Consider the following 6125-nt stretch of genomic DNA (forward strand, 5'->3'; position numbering starts at 1 on the left):
ATAAGACCTCTTCCCTGAGGCCCGGTGGTCAGTGTGGAGTATGGTGCTGGTCACAGGGCAAATGTAACTCAGATGTATTAAGATTGTCACCAGTCATGCATGCCATTCAGTGCCTGTTCTGTCTCCCTTAAGACCGGCTCAATTCTTTAGCTTGAGCAAAAGCCTAGTGGATGTTTCTAAGAAACCAGCTCATGTCACCATGGAGAAGACAGTCCACTCACTTTGTGGTGTCCAGATAATTTTCTGAGAGAGCAAGAGGGAAGAAAAGAGAGAAGGAGAAGACAGGGAGGAAGGAAGGAGAGAACTGAGAGATCAAGGGACTCCCTCGACGTTTGTGGTGGAGATTCCACACACTGGCACTGACCGCCTGACAGGCAGATTATTGATGGAGTAACTACTCATATGCAGGTGGTCGAGTGGAGTTGCATCACACGCACGCATTCGGCCCATGCAAACTCGACCACCCATGCCCAGGGTGGAGGACCGACTGAGAGCAGGCGACACAAGTGATTCCAAGAACCTCACTCCACGAGGAGCTGGTTGGAGCTGGAGACCCAGCTCCTGTCCCATTTCTCATACACATCTCAAAGTGTGAGTGTCTTCCGGGCCTGTATGCGGCCTGAGGAGTCAAGGATGTGCATTTTCACATGACCTAGACCGTAGACATGAGCGAACCACTTCATGGTGTTTCCAGTCAAGAGAGCAGAAATGTCTTCCAGCCCTGGAGGGAATGCGAACTGTGTGGACGGATAAGAGATGATACTTTGTCTTTATAATATACGTTGGGGATGGTTTTAGGGAGGTGAAGGTAACTCTAGGCAATTTTGGCCTTGCTTGCTTGATCCGAGAACCTAAATCCTCAGGGTGCCTCCCCTCTGAGGCAACACCTCTGTGTCCCATGTCCTGTAGACTCCGTGTTGGTGTAGGAGGAGAAACATGGACTTAGGTTATTAGCCTCACTTGGGTTTCCGTTCTAGAGGTGCCATCTTCTACCTCTGTGACTTGGGTTATCTGCTTAACCTCCGTGAGTCTCAGCTGTTCAACGGAGGCTAACATACCTCATCCAGAAGTGTTCCTCTAAGGGAAAATTTGACGTGTGCCTAGCCCAGTGCATGGCACAGAGCAGTAATGGTGTCCAAAGTCATATTTCCGGATCAAAGGAACAAAAATGAAACAGCTCCCCTTATAAGCTCTCCTTATAGAGCACGTCAAATAAAATGTTCTGGACCCAGATGGAAAAAATGGGACACAACCACAGCGTCTACAAATTCGGTCAGTTTTATCTCCTTATGGAGCAGGGCTTAGGACACTGGGTGTGCAAGGAATTAGTACTACGGGGTGTTTATTTCTGTTCAGTATTTTCACAAAACTGATGGAGAATTCTCAGAGCAATAAAAAAAAAATACTGTTTATTCCATCAGACCAATAGTCTCTAATCATGGGAGCTTTTGTGCTAAATATTGGAAACCACATTCCATTTGGTCCAGACAGAGCTGCCAAATACTGATTATTCTAATTCCATCGATCTTGGATTAATCTACTTTTATTCATTGGTATTTTGTTAGGAAGAATTTTTTTTTGTTTTAAATTTTTATTTAAATTCCAGTTAGTTAACATATAGAAGAATTTTTCTTCTTCATTTGTTTATTTACATGTGTGAGCTTATGACTTTTTAAATAAAGTATAATTTTTCACTATCATTATTTATTTTGATGTTCAAATTGTCCCAGATCTGGCTGGTGGGAGCCTTTTCAGATAGGTTCCTCTGTGTGCACAAGTGTGTGTGTGTGTGTGTGTGTGTGTGTGTGTGTGTGTGTGTGTAAAGAGAGAGAGAGAGTGGGACAAAAAAACAGAAGTAGGAAAATGCTAATGCTTGAGGGATCTGGGTGAAAAGCATATGAAAATTCTTTGTATTGCTCTTTACCTTTAAAAAAATTTTTTAATGCTTATTCATTTTTGAGAGAGAGAGAGGAAGAGACAGAGCACGAGCAGGGGAGGGGCAGAGAGAGAGAGGGAGACACAGAATCTGATACAGGCTCCGGGCTCTGAGCTGTCAGCACAGAGCCCGATATGGGGCTTGAAGTCACAACCATGAGATCATGACTTGAGCTGAAATCAAGAGTCAGACGCTCGACTGACTGAGCCCCCCAGGCGCCTCATAGCAGGAGGTATTTTAAGATCTACTTATGTCGGACCCTTGTGAGATTTGACATATGATTTTGGATTTCTAGCTTCCATGGATCCACGGGAGGCCTGATCTTAGGCTCCTGCAATCGCACAAGGGCCATCAGCAGACAGGCTCCTCCCCCAGAGGCAGGGGTGTGCTTCAGGCCCCAGCGTACCTGCCAGCCCTCCTCTGTATTAACCGCCACACCTCATTTCCTAACTCCATTTTGCACATCCTAGGAATCGCCTACATTTTCCCCTTGGTCTTTCGGGAATCTCCTTGGACTTCACTGACATATTAAAAAGCCCAAAGATCCGATTAGAACAACTCACATTTACAGAGTGCATTCTGGGTCCTTTCCTGTGCCTTATTCTTCACCGGTCTTGCTGGGCAGCCGGGAATCTTCCCATTTTTTAAATAGGTTTGGAGAAGTCAAACATCTTGCTCAAGAAAAGCACAGTAGGCAGGAAACAGACTCAGCCTGATCTCCCTGACTCCATGGGCCTTACTCATTCCCTCATACTTCGTAGAGCTCAAAGCACCTGCAAATGGGTCAATCCATTAATCTATCAGCAAGTATTTCATATAAACCTGTTGAACAACTCTGGCTGAAAGCCAAGGCTCCATTTATGGTTCAGCCTAATATGTTGGACTTCCCCTAATCTCCTGTATTGAACGTTGATCCAAATGACATAATCACTTATTGCTGTCCATGATTGTTCTGTCCTGCAGAACCTCCCTTTATCAGCAAAAAAATATTTGTGGAACTCTTAATCATCAGGACGCCTTGCACCTGAGGCCATCCGAGTAGCATCAACTCCCAAACACGATGCCTTAGAATTAATGAGAAGATTTGCACCGTGGACACTTTTCCTCCAGATTTGTTTTGGTTTAATGAAAAGGAGCGTGAGATACTTTCCACACATGCTGAGCAGGAAGGTGAACCGAGGAGGAGCAAAAAAAGATCCAGAAGTCAAAAGCCAAGAGTTGGTGGCACAGCCTTGAAGGACGATGAGTGCCTCGTAATTGTTTTTCATTTACATTTGCTTTTTTTTTTTTTTAATCAGGAAATTTCCTTCCTCAACTTATTTATTGTTAATGCTCCTTGTTTCATTCGCCCAGACTTTGTGACACCGGGCGACCTCTCTCGGAGACCAAAACCAGTAGGTCGGTGGTGGCTGCCCGAAATACAAAATTGAGAAGAATTGGAAAATTGAGTCCAGATACAACAGGAAGAGAATCACGATTAGCTCGCAGAATTTCACACCCTGTGTTAGAGATTTATCCATCCTACACACAATAATATTCTGGATACCAAGCCTATAGATATTTAATAAAAACACCTAACCTTTGATAAGCACTGTCTGTCTGGTTGGCACTGTATTAAGTCTATTAAATTGTTTTTCCCCCCAGTGCTTTTATTAAGGGTGCAGGTATACTCCTCACAAGTTATGTGATGAATTTTGAAGGTGGGCAGACAAATCATTTTCATTACCGATAATCTGTGTGTTTACAATTATCTTCTGGTAATACTAGTTCTCTTTTAATATTTCCAGTAGTATTATTAAATTTGCTTTTTCAATGAGTCAATTTAAATTTTAAAGAGAGGATGATAGTAAATGAATGACATTTCATGAGGCCTACAAATGAGGCAACAATCATGAAAACGGCACAAGGGTAGCTGGGAATTAGGGATTGCTGGAATTTAATGACCCGGCGATGAAGAGGTGAGTAGATTTTCCATCTTACAGTTGAGGAAGCCGAGGCCTGGAGAGTACTGATGCTCGATGGAACTGACGTGCTACAGGGCCAGGATATGAACCCAGGAGATCTGACTGTGGTGGTCAGAAACTCAGGTGGCCCGTGGGTCCCCACCTCGTGGTGATCACCTATTTTTGACTTGGGCATGGGTAGCCCTGTAACTTGCTTCTAACCAATGGTTTTGATGGGTAAGCAGCTATGTTGGAAAGCCTGGCAAGGAACCAAGGGTGCTCTCCTATTAAAAAGGAACGTCCAGAAAGGAACTTAATAATTCCTAACAGAACCAGCATCATGCACTCATTTATCCAACGAATACCTATTAAACCCTTATGTATTAAACTGCATACCTGTTAAGGGTAAAGGAATTCTGTTCTATGACAAGAGTCGTTCCTTATGGCCACCTTGAAATTCTGTTCTCCACACTGTAATTCACTAGGGGACAAGCTCATCCCGCCTTTCAAGCCTGACTTCATCGGTTCTTTTTTACATACCTGCATTGCAGGAAATTGTCAGAGATCATTGCTCTCAAATAATTTCCAGGTAGGAAAGCCCCACATAGGAGCTATCTCACCTCTCCTTGGAAACGAATACATGAAAACAAGAAAGAGAACATGAGCAAGAAGAGACATCACTGAAGTGGACCCTGGTTTTCATTAAATAACAGAAGCAGATTATTCATTAAAACAAGCAATTAACATCACAAGGCCACAAAGACTCCTTCAGGGCTGCCTTCTGGAGTTATGGTGGTAGTTCCATCAGAGCTATAGAAAAAAACAAATATGTTGCCGTTTTGTTTTTAATGAGATTCCTGAAACTAAGTCCTTTTTTTTTTTTTCTCTTTAGAGTTTCCGGAGTAAGGTGCTGAGTCAGACTTTGGACGACCATTAAGTAAACTTGCCAAATCCTTCCAAGGTTCACTAGCAAGTGACCTGGAAAAAAATTCATATTAAGGCTTTAAAAGTCTACAAGTGCCGGAAGAGCTTAAAATAGTTAACTCATCAACTGGCCCAGCATGAACTTGGGATAAGCTTGTCTTGCATGTTCCTTGTTGGGACCAGAAAACAAAAAATCAGAAAACAACTTCATCGGAGGAAAGGACGATTCCATTGTATAGGTCAAAATCAAACGCTTTAGGTAATGAATGACTACGTAGTTATTCATGTTCTGGCAGAGCTGATGAAATCACATTTTCTCCCTTAATTTCTAAGTGACTGATCAGGAGATCTTGGAAGTTCATGAAATTACACTACTCTTCTAAAATGAACTGCGTAAGTTGCCTTCTTTCCCCTTTTTTTCAGAAAAGTTTTGTATTGTCAGTACCTTAAAAGTGACCTGTAAAACTCACCTATGAAACCATATAGACGTGGACAGGATAGGCTACATACATTGTAGGGTCCAATATGCAAGGAAAATGAGGAGTTCCTTGTTAAAAAAACAAACAATTAAGAATTTCAAGATAGCAGCTTGCAAAGCATTAAACCCAGAGCAGGGCCCTTGTAAGCATGAGACCCCATGCACCTGCCCAACAAAGGTCCCATACGCCTAGACTTGATGGAGACCTTTGACCATGACATTAATTCCTTTAATGGTTACTGCTTTATTCAGTTTTTTTTTCTTCGTGGGTCAGCTTAAGCAATTCAAACATTTTTTTTTTGAGAAAAATATCAATGTCATTTTAATTTATAGACAACTTGGCCTATAATTGCTCAGTATATTCCCTTCCAGTTTAAAAAATATCTACCATAGGGGTGTGCCTAGCAGGCTCAGTTGGAGAGCATGTGACTCTTGATCTTGGGGTTATGAGTTTGAGCCCCACGTTGGGTGTATAGATTACTCAGAAATAAAATCTTTAAAAATGTTTTAATTAAAAAAATAAAAAATATCGACCATAATTGTAGGATCTTTGAAACTCTTACCATTATTTATTTGTATGCTCTCTGTACCTCAATAAAAACCTATGTCCAGTCTTTACAAAGAACAAAACTTTTTTTTCCCATTTCATTAACTGATGTTTTCATTCCTATTATTTATTAACTTCTCGTTTCTTCCTCTTCATTCTGATTTTCCCTCTGACTTTTATAGCCACAGATATTGAAAAAAAAATAGGGCTTGGACTCTTTCCCTTCAATAATCACTAGTTTTAAAAATCTATTTTTAGTTCCAAAAGTTTTGGAACAAACTTTGTGAATTAGGAAGA

Source organism: Felis catus, chromosome A3 (assembly GCF_018350175.1).
Source record: "Felis catus isolate Fca126 chromosome A3, F.catus_Fca126_mat1.0, whole genome shotgun sequence".
NCBI lineage: Eukaryota > Metazoa > Chordata > Mammalia > Carnivora > Felidae > Felis > Felis catus.